The sequence below is a fragment of the Vidua chalybeata genome, chromosome 2 (assembly GCF_026979565.1).
Source record: "Vidua chalybeata isolate OUT-0048 chromosome 2, bVidCha1 merged haplotype, whole genome shotgun sequence".
Classification (NCBI taxonomy): domain Eukaryota; kingdom Metazoa; phylum Chordata; class Aves; order Passeriformes; family Viduidae; genus Vidua; species Vidua chalybeata.
The window spans coordinates 105,283,340-105,300,253 of NC_071531.1; the positions used below are offsets into that span (position 1 = coordinate 105,283,340).

General features: G+C 37.0%; 1 long non-coding RNA gene across 1 annotated transcript in view; it reads right to left on the bottom strand.

Annotated features, from left to right (window-relative positions):
* LOC128802581 (uncharacterized) overlaps positions 1-16,914 on the bottom strand; it is a 310,109-nt gene that overhangs the window by 161,745 nt on the left and 131,450 nt on the right. The window contains exon 4 of the long non-coding RNA XR_008435497.1: positions 14,662-14,710. This is a non-coding gene — a long non-coding RNA (uncharacterized LOC128802581). The remainder of the gene's footprint in view (positions 1-14,661; positions 14,711-16,914) is intronic.

Consider the following 16,914-nt stretch of genomic DNA (forward strand, 5'->3'; position numbering starts at 1 on the left):
GGAAATGAAGCAAATGGACCTATTTTATCTTCCAGTTTATTCCTGAAAATGGGTTTTACAATTTGCTGTGCATAGTCAAAGTGCTACCCAGACAAATTACAGCTGCTCTTTTAACCTGAACATGAGATGGCATGGTTCCAGCCAATCTGAAGTATGGTTTCTAGGCAGGATGTCAAATCTCAGCCCCCTGGGTTCCAGAATGATGGATTGAACCTTGAAAGTTGCAACAGAGCAGCATATGTGATTTCTGTACTGTATTTTGATCACTCATGAATATATTAAAACATGTCCATGTATGCTATTCAAAGCTTTGGTTTATTGCTTTAAACTATAGTTAAAAATAAAATTTAAAAAAGAGTAAACAAACACATCTAAATAGGCAATGCTAATTTAAAGGCAAAAGAACTGTTTATAAATTTGGGATGTTTTTTCTTTGTTTGCTGATGAGGACATTAGCTACTGATGCAGTGAAAGGGCACCATTTTAGAGACTGGGTCTCTCATAGCTATCGACATATAGTGCCTATGAATTCAGAAAGAAAAAAAAAGAAAGAAAAAAAAAGAGGAATTTTTGCATTATCAACTAATGCAAGTACATAACAATTAATAATTTTTAAAATAGTTTTTGGCATGCAAATACACTATCCAAGTGTCAGATATCAGACACACTCTTCCACCTGCTCATTCTGACGCTCCAAATGGGTCATAATTCCATTCCTTAATTTATTTTCCTCTCTTCTGTATACCTTTTACCTTCAAGAACAGTTTCCCTAAAAAAACTATAATTAATCCAAGGAAAGATATTCCCCAAAGTGCCCTATAGAAAGCTGGGGGAAGGTGGAGCATACCAATGCAATGACGGAAGCTCTTGGGGAGTTCACCCTGACTGTGTGCTTGAGGAGAAACTCCTTGGGCAGGAAAGTCTCCTGCTCTGTTCTGAGTGTGCCTAACAGAGTGAGGGGCTCTGGGCTTAGGCTCTGAGTGCTATCCCAGTATGAAAATAAATCTGTTAACAACATCATCATATTGCACTTGGACCCCACTGAAATCTTTAGCTCTTCACATAAATGCACACCCAAGTTTCCAGAATCAGGGACAGAGCACAGCTCCTAAAAAATTGGGGCAGCTTCAAGGGGAAAACACACTTTTAATGGAAGGAAAAAAAAAAAGTAGAAAGAAAACATTCATCAATTTTAATGAATGATTTGTGCAACTTGGCACGTTAAAAAATCCTAATTTATGTGTTTTTCAGCTGGTTAATGTCTGCCTCTAGGACATGGTTTTAAACACAGTATTAACATTGTGACTTTTCTGCTTTTTCAGCTTCTATGGTTTTACTCTTCAGAATCCTCTTGTTTATGATGACAGCAAAAATACTTTGATTTTTAATTTAGAAACAGAGCTACCAAGTTCTGTTTTAAGGTTGGCTTTGAATACTACCCAAAATACATATTATCAACATATTTTATATCATGTAAGTACAACTAATACAATTTCAGAATCTGGTTGATTTATGTTTCTGTAAGACTATTAGCGTACAATCTCCTACATTTTTTAAAGTTATTACATTAGCCAAGACAATATTATAGATTCAGACAGAAAACTGAGGCAGGAAGGCACTTCTGGAGATTGACTGGGCCAGCTAAGCTCAGAGCAGGGTCAGTCAGAGCAGGCTGCTCAGGGCTGTGTCCATCAGATCTTAAATATCTCCAAGGATGGACACTCCATAGCCTCTCTGAACATCCTGCTGCAATGCTAACCATCCCCAGGTAAAAAGCTGTGATTTTTTCAAGTTGCCTTTAAATATAATTGCTTATCAACTTTTCACTGAATACCACTGAGAAGAGCCTGGCTCCATCTTCTGTACTGTATCACATTAGTTTTGTACACATATCATGAACATAATGTGCTGTATTTGAACATCAGAAACTAAAATGGCTAAAGTTCATTAGCTTGCAAACATGCCTTCCCATCTTTCTAGTTAATTTTTAGCAGGCAGTTGAGGGCATGACACCAAGAACAAAATAAGGAAACAAATCAAGATGTTCTAACTTAAAAAGAAAGATGGCAGAAATTCTTATTATCTTAGTCTCCTGATCTTTGCTTATAAATATGCACAGAGAAACCAGAAATGACTGGGTGAGATTCAGATTAGATCCTTGGGGTTTAAAAATATCAGATTTTTTTTTTTTTTTTTTTTTTTTGTAAGTTTCAAAGGAAAGCACTGAGATTTCTTTAAAACCTAAGGCATTGCAAGTGTGAAAAGTAAGCCCTTTAGGTTTTCATTTGTTCTTCAGACAACACTCTGGACTACAAAACAGGTTTCAAAATTTTACCATATTTAAAGTTTCTAATATCTTTGTTGCTACTGAACATTCCAAGAGAAGGGCTATGAAGAAACATCTTTTAAACTGGAAGTAGAATTACACTGAAGTTAAAAGGAAGTTGCAGTCAATTTCAAAATTAATTCAATAGATGTTTTTAAAGAAGGTGTAGAAAAATTAAGAATGTGACTGTCAGACACTACTTGGAATTTGCAGTCTTTTGGAAGTTTGTATTTTTGATATGTGATGATTCTATTTCCAAAAAAGTGCCTACCAGACAAGCTGCTACTTAGCAGTTGACTTTTTTTCTTAATGCCCTAAATCTATGTATGTTGCCAGGATATGCAGCCCATAAATAAATCTACCAATGGGGTTAGGTAAAGCTGATTCATCAGCTATAACATTTGACATGAGGATCACCAGAGTTAATTGATTATGCTCTACAACAAAGGTAATTTTGAATGAAATCTGTCTAATATAGGCTACTGCTGCTCTTGGCCAAATTAATCACCATGACCAAATGACCTCCACAGTTCCCCAACAATAGTATGAATTTGTCTTCTATTTATAGTTGGATCATTTGGTATTTTAACTGGTCAGTTTTCCAGGCCTAAGATCCTACACTTTATCATCCTTATGCTCAATTTGGTGCGAATTGCTGAAGATTTCTTTCTTAGTTATTTCATTCTTTGACGTCCTACAAAACTGGGATACCAAAGTCTTATTTATTAAAAGTTAAAGCAGAGAGGACACAGCATCAGCAACTCCTTCAAACAGTTTTCCCACCACTTTTGGAAAACAAAAGGAAACCAACCCAATGGAAGGCTACATATCTTTGTGCCTGGTCCATAATAAAATTCTCTGCAGGGAAAGGCACAAGTGGCAGAGGTTGGATCCCACTGTGATATAGACAAAGGGACCACAAACATTTCAGCTGAGACAAGCCAAAGAGGCAGCTTTCCTCTGCTTGCCACAGTCTCTGACTCAAGCTATTACTTATCACATCCCAGCAGTGAAATCTGGGCTCTACTGATATCAATGGCAAAACTCATGTTCAGCAGGGCCAAAATCTTGCCTAAAGTTTATTACTGATTTTACAGCATCGACAAAATCTGATATCCTATTACCAAACTCTTAAGGCACTAGCTGCCTTCCTGTTTAGGATCACACCTTACCATCATGTTTTCCCAATTATTAAATGGATATTTGTAGCTGTAAAAGGGAACAAAAGAGAAAATAAAAAGGAAAGCAAAAATAAAAGACTGCTGCTAACAGTTAGCATATATGCTCTAAGTAAAACAAATGAATTTTCCAGTGTAAAGCCACCAGTTTATTACCAAAAGGCTTCTATTCTTGGGATGGAAACTAAGTTCTCTTTTGTCTTTTTTTTCCTTTTTATTTCATTTTTTGTTACTATTCATTATCATTAAATTTCCTGTAATTAAAATCGCTGAATTAGAAACACATGACTGCTTATGAAGACAATGTTTCTCAATATACTGTAATCCCAGAACAATGTTTAGCATGAAAAAGCAGATCAGCTTCAATTATTGCTATAGGATTTATGAAAACTTAGCACAGCTATCTACTGCCCTACCTGAACCTGTAAATATCAGCTCCACACAACTTGAAAGCCATCAGACACAGCATGACATTGTAATTTAAAAATTCAGCTCCCAAAATGTGTGTTGATTTGCCTTCCAAGATTTTGAACTGTCTCAAAACCACTGATTTTTATGAGAAAAAAAGTCAAGAAAACACTGCTAAAGCAATATATATAAATGTATTTACACACCTCAGGGCTCAATAATTTTCTTGCCACTCAAAAATTTTTATATAGTTTGTTTGGTGATTTAGCAATTGCAAATTTCAGTTTATAATGAATTATTTACCCAAACCTGTACCTGTTAGAGTTTTTTAGCTCCACTTTTTACCTGCAGACCTAAAGAAAAATTACTCAATTTTTATACCACAGTAGTGAAATCCTAGAAATTTTTACACACAATAAAACAGGTTCTTTCAAAAAACCAGAGAAACACTGTTCCTAGAGAGAGATGCTGCCTAAAGATGCTGTAAATGTGCTCCCAGGTTCCAATGAGGCCAGCTGGCTCTGAAATGTCATTCTGCAGCTACACAAGGGCAATTCCAACCACGTCTGGTTTTCACCTCCAGTCCCATCTCTGATATAAAGAAGAGCTCTTCATGTATTATCTGACTGGCATTCGGAAAAAATGCAAGAAGGCTTGCAGGATGCCATTTGTGTATTCATAATAAGCAGAAAAAAGTGGGAATGAACTTTATGTGGGAAGAGCAAAGGACAATCCTTTGAGTGCAAATCTCCTTTTCAGCTCTTATTTTATATGCTTGGGCTATTTTTTGAAACACACAAAAATGGTTGCCTTTGCATCCTTAATAGGATGAGCACTGTATGTGTAAAGCACAACCAACTTCTGCATTTCGCATAGTCCCTCAGATGGAATATTGACATTTTCTGAGATTTATAATAGAAGTTATAATGACGTAGGAGTTGGTCTCCAGGAATAAAACTAAAATGCATGCCAAGATACATAAAAGAGAACCTTGCTATGTATAAACTTTCAGCAAATATCATGGGGCAATGTGTTCCCTGAGACAGAGAACTTGTTCTTCCCAGATTAAAATATAGAAGGTCATTGTTTGGAGTCATGCAAGACTGTCTCTAATAAAAGGCAATGTAGACTTCAAAGCATAAAGAGACTATGCACTACTTCAACTCTTGGAGAAGAGAGTGAGGTGGGAATTTTGAAATTTGCTTCAGGTCAGTTATGAGAATCCTCCTCTAATTTTCCTCAAGCTTAATAGCACACTTTACAAGAGCTCAAAACAAAGGACAATGATTTTCCTATAGCTCGGCTTCTGGTATCTAATTTACTTATTTAAGAAGTCACATTTCCATGCCCATCAATTGACAGAGAGACTTTTCCAAAAGTAAATTCCAATTGTCTCATTTTCTGAACTGTCTTTTAACATCAGATCTTTTAACACCAGACTCTCCAAGAATGGGTACCTGAGAAAAATATAACAACATAAAAGGTTTCAATTAATGATTATTAATTTCTACTTCTTTGTCTCCACTGAAGGTACAGTAAGCAAATTTTTTATCCTAGAAACCACAGCAAATTTTTGAAAAGCTACAACTGAACTATGAGAGTAAGGAATGATTTCAAAATGTTAGAAAATACTGCGTGGTGTGAGCAAAGACAGACTGAGCTGAACTAAAGCACTGCAAGAAAACCACACAAGGATCTTATTTAATTACCTGCATAAACATAAACTTTGAATAACTTAATTGAACAGAAATGCCTTATGACACTTCTTTATTTGAAAAAACCCTAAAGCTATGCTTCATAACCACTATTAGCAAAATCTTTGGCAGGCCTTTATTAATTTAATGCTGAATTTTAAATGCACTGTTCTTTTGGAGATTGAGCTTTAAAGAAAAACAAAAGTAAGAGCAGTAGATAAATCAGTAAGTTACAGAGAAACACGGGAAAAAATCTCATAAAAAACCCATGGGAATTATATACAGAAATTTTTTATTTCAAACCTGAATTCTTAATTTAACACCAAGGTCTTTTGCTTTCCCGCTGCTAATAAGGTGGTGGAAATCACTTTGATACCACTTTTGTCTTCTCAGAGGTAAAGTCTGAAGTGTTTGATAATCAGCAGACCCAAATAAATGAAAATCATCTGTATAACAAGACCACTACTCCTTCCTAACTTCTTCTCAATTAGCACATTGGAAATAAATCCTTTCAACTTTATTCTGGCGTATTTTCCACCAGGGTATGGTGCACACAATCTTTATATAGGTCATTTTTCTTACTAATGTGATATCACATTAAACTGCTGAGAAGAGAACAGTTGTTACACAGGCAACAGAACAAAAAATCAGTCTGTTTTTTTTTGTTTTAACTGAGGCTTTATGTGCCTACAGCTCACAAGAAGAAAACCAGAAACCAATGTTCATGACTAGAAAATAAACAGAAAACTGCTGAACTAGTACTTTAATTCTAGGATAATGGGCCTGATGCTTCCTCTTCTGTTTTGTAAATATTTTTTTAAGTATTTCCTATATTTCCCATTGAAAGCTCTTTTCCTGTTTTCAGTTGTGTCTCATTACCCATATTGTGTATAAGAGGGAAAATTACTTTGTTCTGGCTGGAAGACTTTCTGTAAGATGACACATGATTCACGACAGGACATCTTAAAAATTCTATCTCTGAAAGCAATATTGACATTTAACTTGAGATTTGTCAGGCATGGGGAAGCATATTTCATGTTCTTGGTACCAAAAATCTTGGTTTTATTGTTTTACAGAAATGCCACCTCAGAGACAGAGTAAAGCAGCAATTTCACTTCTAATTTCATCCACCAGTTTTTCTGGTCTGAGAGCTGTACATCATCAGTCTCCCATGCCACCATAATCACTTCCTAGGCTGAGTAATTCCTCACCCCTTACTGGCTCATTACTCAGGAACACACTCTAATGAAGTATTCCAGTTTAAAACACATTTTCAACATACATTTCTTGGATGGAATGTTGCACTGGTTTGTAACAGGCAAAATGTCAGAGACCACAGAGGTTTGATTTGGGTATGCTCTGAAAACTTTGAAATCTTACCCAGGATTATCCACCTCCTTGTGGTGTCCCCTCCTCCTCTCTCTTTCATAACTTTGGTCACAACAGACCTCTATTTGTTTCCTTCTCTGCTCCTCAATTTCTACATTCTCATCACAAGCATGACATCTATTGTAGACACCCTTGTGTCATTCAAATCCCACTGTAAACTCAGATTTTTAATTCTGATTCCTTGGATACTGTTCCGCTGTGAGTTTTTTCTGGCAATAACAAGTCTTCTCAACATCTTGATTTTTAAAAGCAATATAAAAATAACAGTTTGCCACAAAAAAAAAAAAAAAAAAAAAAAAAAAAAAAAAAAAAAAAAAAAAACAAACCAAAAAAAAAAAAACCAAAAAAACACCAACCCAACCAAAAAAATCCAAAAATCCCAAAAAACCAAACCAAACCAAAAAACCCCAACAGCTTTATGCTCAGAAGATAAATTATGCTTTGAGTTAAATAGAAACCCAGCACAGAAGGGCAGCAGCAAGACCTACTGCCTCATTCCTGCACTGGTTGCTTCATAATTTTGACCTCATTTGGTGTTCAAATAGAAATGTTCAGCACCTTGGCAAACCAACCACACACCAGAAAAATTCAGGGTGCAGGCAACATCAATAGTATTGTCTAACACCTGAAAAAAACCTCACCTGTGCTGAACTCAGCAGTAGAAAGCTGGAAAAACTTGGGAAGGCTATAGCTGATAAGGAATCAAACAGTTCATGAAAGTAAATAGTTTGTTCTTTGTTCTTTTTTTTTGTTGTTTCTGCTTGAGAAGATTGAAAGAAAAAGGAATTTTCAAAGTCCACACCACTCAAGTGGATTACACTGCTTAAAAATAAGCAGTTACTGACTAGAAAACATCCTTTCCAAGATTCCTCTTTGACATTCTGTGGCACTACTATACAGTTTCAACAAGATTAATTTTTCTAAATTTACATCCAACTATGAACCAGGATCTGGTGATCAGTTGGTCATGTTTTAATATTATCTAGATATGTCTTTAACTGCAAATCCAGTTTGCTTTTGAAAACTCCAGTTTTCAGTGCACACACAGATTCTTGTGCACACCTTCTACTCAGTAACCTCATATTTCCTAGTGATCTGTAGGTAATATGAAACCTGCTTGTACCTAAATTTTATTTCTAGCATCCTTCTTGCTATATTTTAAGCCCACATGGTCTTCACTCCATCATGAATTATGTTGTTTTACTTTACCGGCTTCTTTCCTGTCCTTCATAGAGTTGGAGGGTTTTTTTACTCTTTTTTTCCCCCCTCAGTTGTATTTTTGCTGCAAATTGGATTTTTTTTTTCATTTTCTTCAAGAAAGCAAACATCTCCAACACACCCTCTGCTCCCTCACTCCATTTATTTTTGTTGATGTTTTCTATTTGCTCTACTAGACTTGGTTTGGATGCCCTGGTGTATTTTGTCTCCATCCTATGTTTGCTTTCCAGTTTGAGAACTTCCTGGCAAACAGGGTCTGTAAATTTGCTTTGTAGAGCACTGAGGTAAACAGTCAGGACTTAGTAAGGAAGACACCCGGTTGCTCAGGAGGAGCAGGTGTTTATTATCATGTTATAGGATATATTCTGCCCTAGTAACTCCCCCATTCACATCAAAAGAGAAAATCTGAACATTGTTTTGAGCACTTTGGACAAGAGGTTATCTGCATAACTTTGATGACATTTGATGCATTTCTTGGTGTCCAATATCCACCATATTTTAAAGGAAGTATCCTAGTGCGGCTCTAGCTTACACACTAAGACTTTGCAGGTCACCATTTTTATCAAGGGTTTGTCATTTATGTGTTCTCAAATCTTAATTATAGTATGTTACTGAATCCATTGGCAAAATACAGACTCCATGTACTCATGGTTTATGTACAAAGAGATTTGTTTAGCATTAGACACACATTCTTAGCATTGTACATGTCTGTTTCACTTAGTGGTAAGGAAAGGCTAAAGTAAAATCCAAACAAAATTACCACAATGTTCAAATCCCAATTTATCTTCAGCTATTCTAGAAGTACAGGATCTTCCCATGGGCACTTTCCTAGCCACTTAGGAAGCCACCATGCTGAAGCGGAAATATTTATAATTGTAATTGGTTAGGGTTTAGAGGGTTTGGGTTGTTCTGGGTTTTTTGGTTTTGGGGGTTTCTTTTTTTTTGTTTTTTTGGGGGGGGGGTTTGTTTTTGTTTTGTCATCTATCCAGAACTTGCTAGATAAGGACTTCCGCACTACACTAGGAAATACAGCTGGAAATAGGAGCCATGATAAAGGCTGAAAAGACTTCTTTTAACAATGTCATCCCCTAAAGTAGCTCTTGCCATAGAAATCAGTTTGCTGAACAGGAGATGTTAATTGTAATGAAAGAAGTTAAATTTTCCTGATCAACTCTTTACAAGCTTAACAGCTAGAAGCACTGTGCTTAAATTCCCCCTGAAAAGTTAGAAAACTGTGTGTGTTGGAGTGGGCAGGGTGAAGTAACAGGGAATGTGGAAAATGGTGGAGGAAATGGGAAGACAGGCTGAAGAGAACACAAGGGAACCTCTACGTGTCCACAAGGTACCACCAGTTATTCTTGTTCTTCCTAGTACATTTTGCTAATGACTCCACTTGATTCAAACATTCCTTGTAAATCAGACCTTCAGGATCTCTGATTATTGTCACTCCACTCTGCCCCTTTCTTGCTGTCCAGTGCCCAAAATGGGATATCATGCTCCAGACTACCAACAGGGTCCCAAGCTCACAGGGAGTGTCTGTCAACAGCAACTGCACACACTGCACAGACATGCATTTTTACTGAGCTACTGACAGAGAGAGAAACTCATGTTCTGCCCCTGAACAGCTAAAGCTCTTTGCTCAGAGATATACAATATTGCTTTAATCACCTGGACTTGGAAGGGAGTTTTATAAGAGACTGGGTATCTCAAAATAAAGGCCTCTCCTAGTTGCCTCACACAAAAGTGAAAATAATATTCAGAACATACTTGCTTTTCTGTACATCCAGTAGTTGAATCAGCACTGATCAGAAACAACCTCAACTCTGAAGCACTCAATTAGAAAACAATAGAAATAGTTATGCAAGACAGGAGAGATGGGGATATATTTGTCTTCAGTGCTACTGCCACAAGTAATCACCCTGCAAAAGAATAGAAGGCACAGAGCTCACATTTCTGGCTGAAAGCAGATATTCCTTCACAAGACATGTAAAAATCAGAGTATAATCACTTTGAATGACAAGCCTACTAAGAGCTGTGTCTTTAAGCCTTCCTTAAACAACACTGAAACATTTCAACAGGATGATATTAGGAAGCAGCAAAATACCAAGGGATTTCAGCCCAGTTTAATCGGAAGAAGGCAAGTGATCAGAGTCACCCAGCTGGACAGTAGAGTATGGGGCCTCCCTGGAGAACCCCTCTGGTGTCCCAGGGACTCTGTCCTGCTGCTGTTCATGCTGCTCTGGTTACAGACATGCACTGCAGAGGTTTCCCAGGCACTGGGGGAAAAGCCCAAAGGAGGTGAAAGTTCAGGGCAGCAATTACTGCATGGCTGTAATCAGGATGATTTGCAGTGTAACTATCTGCGTGCAGGTCTCATATAATATATTTATAATGGTGGAACACATACTGGCCTCAAGGAAATCACTAAGCACACCATTTCTGATGGTTTCAGTGGTCTTATTTCCATGAGCATATGAGGCTTATCCACAGTCAAAGCATTTGAAACTAGATTTTCCATACATTTCTACTATCATGTACTTCATTTTCTAAGAATGAACATGAAAACTCACATCTTGAACTGATAATTTGTTAATGTTTCAGATTGTACAAAATCACAAGCACAACAATTGAATAAGTACAAAATATACATTTTGTATATATGAGAGAGTAAGCAGGAAATTTTTTTGACAATTTTGCCTCAAAAAAGGCTATTTCTTTAAAAATAAAGTTATTTGCAAGGGAATGTGTAAATTTACTTGTCATTTAAAAAAGCAGAGAGGGTTTTGAAATTGTTTAAATATTCTATTTAAATATTTTCAAGATTAAAAAGTTCTGGTTTAAAGTTCAAAATTATCTTTTTGGTTTTCTTTCTCCCAAAGACTAATATAGATGTAGAAAAACAAGACAAAATGAAATATTTCAATATATTCTAATAGTAAATATTTAAATTGATCTGATTCACTTTTCCCTTCACCTTTATTTATAAGATAAATGATAGGCTATCTTTTTTTTCTATTTCAGAGATCATGAAGTTATGAAACTTAAAAAAAATATTGACACACATGATAATTACTTTTTGATCTGCCTTCAACTTCTGTAAAGTCATTTCATCAAAATATTTGAAGATTATTTTTAGCAATATTTTGAATATGTCTTTCTCCTCCCTGATTTTTTTCAACATACTTTTTAAAAATCAGTCTTAATATTAAAGAGTATTCTTTTTTTTTTTCCTATGGCATAGTCTTCCCAAGGCCTTAGCCAAGACTTCTAACATTATAGACCATATTCTTATGGCAACTAATTGTGAAGCCACAACCAGAAGTCTTTAATTTAAGGTGAATTTGGGTATCTGGGAAGCATTAAAAGTGCTGGCAATGCTCCTGATTTATAGAAAGAAATATCTTAAGGAAATATTAACATCAACAGTTCAAAGCCTAAGACAAAAAAAAAATACAAAGAAAAAAAAAAAAAAAAAAAAAAAAAAAAAAAAGGTATTCTAAATAGAGATCAAATGCAGCATCAAGCAGGGACTATCAATTCTTTTTCTGGGTGAAATAGAGAGCACTGCACTTGTTGAATCCAGAATACTACCCCAAAAAACAGGATGTAGATGTTCAGAAGAGGAAATTCTGCCGAAGTGGCAGTACATAGCAGCAATGGTATCATATATATGTGACAGATTCTCCACCCTCAGTCATCATCTCCCTGGCCTCTTACAGAATGGTACTGTATGTCTGGGAGAGGTTTATACCCCAGAGGAGCAGTGCCTCATCAGTTTGAGCTACACTGGGCAGCTTTGCTGCCCTAGAGGGGTGATACACCTTTGGTGGGTTGTCTCCTGTGTCTACGGGTCAGGGCAGGATCTTTGCCATCCAATGAACTGCCTTTTTCATGCTCCTTGATGCACTTTTCCACATCTCCCCCACTCAGGGCAGCATTTTACTTTCCAAATAATAGGAATGTGAATAATGAAAAAGCACTCAAAATTCTGCAGTTGCCAAGGAATCAACCTCCCCAACATTTAAAAAATCTTTTCTTTTTTTCCGTAAACTACTTCTTTTGTCTAACTAACTTCAGCTTCTATAGAAACTGGCCCTTTACACAAAATGGTTATGTAAAAAACTCTGAGGGTCTGGCCAGGACTGGTCTCTGATGTGAGCAGCCAGTTCAGAGGAGTGACTATTAACAAGTCTTAATTGCAGCAGAGTGTAATTTAAGTGCCAGGTAGTGTTCATTTTGCACGTTTTCACATCTGAATGTCTGTATTCTTTTAGACCTTTCTAAGTTTCATGTCAAATGGCATTTTGCCAGAAAAATACCCAAACATAATGGCTCAGTGCTAAAATCCTACCTCCTGGGCAAGCAGTGATTTAAATGTGGTGTAATATTAAATGCATGTGTATGTGTTAGTAAATATATCCTTGTAAAACTGTCACTGGAAGCACAAATTTGAAGTCTTTGTGCCACAATAGAACATTTATAATATACCATAGCCATCACAATGTATATGCATTAAAAGAAAAAGGTCAGGTGTACTAGCAGCATTGATGAAATCAGCATTTTCACTATGATGTTATTAATATCCTTCTTATTGACTGTCATCCATTTCATTACATCCTCAAGAAGTCCCCATTCACAGACCAGATGCAATGAGCTGATCTGGACCCTTTGTCTCAGAGGCATGAAATTGTTAAAGCCAGAACACTCTTGTTTAGCAGCACCAGGACCACAGAAACTTACTATGTTATTCCAGAAAAATCAAACACACAGGGAAATTTTCTACCAAGGTTGCTTTGCGCATCCCTCACTGAATCCATCAATGCCTTTGTAAGAACTTAAAAGGTGTCAGACAGAAAAGCTAATCAAAAAACTTAAGTACAGACAATATGTTAAGTTTTATATTAAAATTATTTGATCTCAGTTGCCATTTTTCTGCCTAAATCTTTTGCAAATTGTTCTGACATTTACACACCTAAAAAGAGATTTTAGATTCTGCTTAGTCAAGAAAGAAAGGTTTAAATGAAAAAAGCAACTGCTGTATGAAAGAGTCCAACTAAGAGGAAAAATCCAGAAATCCATTTGATTTACTCAGTGCCAGTATTTCCCTAAGATAATTGCTAAGGATTAGACTCTCACTTAAAAAGGGAGCCTACAAGTCACATCTGTGGAAGTAAGTAAAGAAAATATGTGGAGAGGTGTGGCAATATTACACAGGACATCCTAAAAAACCTTCTCTCATCATTTAGCAGCCTGGCCAATAGTCCAAGACCCTCAGACTAGTTGATCACATCTTTCATTTTTTTCAGAACCAACTCAAAATCATAGTTATGAGTACCTCTGCAATGCTAGAAGAAGAGTCAGTAAGAAGGTGGCAGGCACAACATTCTTCCCTTGTGCTTATTCCAAGCTGTAGCAGTAACTAAAACTTCTGGAACTGCGAAAACTTACTTCTGAAACAGGGATTTTATTTTAGTAACAACATTTCCAGGGGAAATACTACCTTTACCAAAATCAGTGTGATATTAGGACAAACAGGTTGTTTATTTAGCAAAAAGAAAATATCTGTAATCTTCTCTCAGCAATATTTTAAAGCCTATCACTTTTCTAATTTTTTTCTGATTTATTTTCTTCCAGGTAGTTCAACTAAAGATGCATCATGGAAGCCTATAAGTAGAATTTTTTCTGCTTTCTGTGTGAAGTGAAATTAAAGGTCTATTTTCAACATGAAATATTTTTCTAGTTTCCTGATTATTACATTTTGAAAATTTGTTTAAAGAAACTGAATCCTAATGTTTTATAATATCATTTATTCACTGCACTGAAAACAAACAAAAAAAACCCCAAGCAAAATCATACAAATTTGCTACATCTACCTGATAAAAAATTAAATCACTAGCAGGGAACCAACTATCATGTTTTCATGAAATATGTGTTAATTATTGCCCAGAAAAATTTTGCATATTTGTCACAGCTCAGTTATGAAATACTCACAGAAAATCCTAAGAACACAATGTCAACACAAAATGCTGTTTTCTAAAGACACTTCAATTTTACAGTGGGTGTTGATGCCTCCAATCTTTTTATTACCTGAAAAACCATCAACGGCTTTATAACGATGAATGCAATACAGTTCAGTTTGTATTTGCAAAATTCTCTTTTAAAAACAGCAGATGTGTGCCAGCACATCTGGAAACCACTTTTAATTATACTTTCCTCAAGTGGGAAAGCAGTAGCCTGTACCCATAGCAAAGGTTTTATATCTGACCACACAAATGCTTGCAACCACCTGTGCTTTACACTGATTTTCATTATGGACTGTATCACATTTCTGCCCTATTCCAGAATGCCATTTGAAGCTGTTGTGTGACTAAGCTGCATCAAGTGTGGTCTTGAAAAGGCCTCCACTCTACAAAAATGTAATAAACTTGATTGCAGTTAGGGTACTTACCACTGAGGGTATCACAATATGCATGCTCCTCAAGTTGGCTTCTCTTGCTCTGAAAGTCATAAAGGGTATACAGTAACAATCATTATTGCCAGTCTGGGAATTGGAATTTACCAAACTAATACATGTCCCCAAATGAGATACCTTGTAAGTATTTGGAATTCCTTTCTGGTACTTGTTTCTTTCCTACTATTAATACAGCGGCATTTTAGTCAAATACTCTGCTGCTTCAGCCGTGCTCTGAGACCACAAAAAGCAATTTCAGCTGTGATCTGCCAGCATAACACAATTTCAGTTCTGTCATCAATATTTTCATAGGTTGCAAACATTGTGAGTTACATGACTTGGTTGGGTTTTCTAAACTCAAACCTTCCTCCCCTACTCCCTCTTGCCCGGCCCAAGTAGAACAGCTTTTTTTACATTACTGTTCCTCATTTCTCACAGTTAAAAAAGATCTTTCAGATCTCTGCAAAACTCTTCTTATTCACAACACTCTTTCTATATTTTGGAAGACTGTAATGTTGACATGCAAGATTTTGTATGTCCCAGTGTATGGGAAAGGTCAAGCTTTTGTAACACTGAGCCCCTGGGAGATGTGGCATGCCCAGGGACAGACTCCTCAGAAATGGACACCAGGATGTGCAAATTTATAAAACACAAGGTGCACCATTTTACAGATTATGTTTTAGGATAACTTGCTCTGCTGACCTGCACAACCTGCAGGTTACTTAAAAAGCACCCAATCATCTCTTCATTAGAATTTATACTGCTTAATAATCCATTACCATGCTTGAAAGAAAGGTTTCCACACAGTTATAGATCTAAGAACCCGCATTCACCTGTCTCATATTTTCTGCATATAGTTCAGATGTTAAATTTTGCTGTAATTCATGAAGCCCCAGAGGATCCCTCACAGGACTGAGCCTTCTCCCAGTACTCTGCCCACAAAACCTCTCCACACTCTGCCCAGGGCTCTGGGATGGCAGCTGAAAGACAGTGGCCCCGCTCAGAGAAAGGCTCAGAGCAGAGCTCAGATCCCAAACCAGCCGCTTGCTCCCTCTCTACCAGGCAGAACAAATGCTCTGTGCAGTCACAAGTGCCTTGGCTTCGCTCCTGCCCTCGCTCCGCTCTCCCGCCTTGCTCCGCGCAGCTGCTCCGGGGCCGCGGGGCCCTGTGCCCCCAGCTTGGCACCCCTGGGAGCTGCTGCTCCTGCGGCAGGCAGGGCTCCCCGGGCCAGCAGAGAGGAAACAGCAGGCTTTGCTTTAGGGCACCTTTTTGTCCTGGGCATCCCAGAGCCTCACACGCGACACCTGGTAGGCATTTCAACATTCAGTCCGCTATTAGGCATTAAAGTTATACAGGGAGTGTTCACTGGGTGTATATACAACTTTTGCAAAAATATCTATAATATTCTAAGACTGAGTATTTTAACAGCCCACAGCCCTACTGCTGTAAAAGTGTATCTTGGCTTCACACTTCATACTAACACATGTATTAGCCGTGCAAAGAAGGCACAATATTCCTACTACTATTCTTTAGTTATCTGCGGTAACATTTTTACATTGCTAAAAGCAGTGGTCATTTCTGTGAATTACTTAAAAGAAAAAAGGATCATTGTCTACTTTAAAATACAGACACACTCTGAATATAACTTTTTAAAGGTTTTCCAACTAAACACATTTATAGGGCAAACAAAGATTGAAGCATTCTATAGTTCTATAAAAAAGATAAAAGTATCCTTTTTTGTTTGAAGATAAAAGTATCTTGGAATCAACCTTATTGAAAGAAAATGTGCCTGATTATCAAAACAATAGGCCTAGAATATAAATTCATTTCATCATGGACATACACAAATGCAGCATTTTAATGGGGATACAGACAGGTAGCTGCACACACTGAACTCCACTTGAAATGGTGATATGAATTGATAAATCAAGGTCAGGAACAAGAGTCATGTCAAGAAGAAGAGAAAGACAAGGGAAATGACTGTAAATAGCCAAAACAAGCACTCAGACTCTGCTTCTTTACAACACAAGGAAGACACATTCGAGCCTTTTACTCAGTAAACCTTCCTCTTTGAGGAGTGCCAATGAAGACAAGCAAGCTGCTTGAGTAGGATGGCAATGCTATTCATGCTAGTGCCATCGGGAACTGAGGGGGAAGAACAGCCAGGTCACAGGGTGTGGAATCTGAAGACATGCAGTCAGGGGGATTCTCTCTGCTGACTGCAATGGGCACTGGATCAGTCCCTTGCCC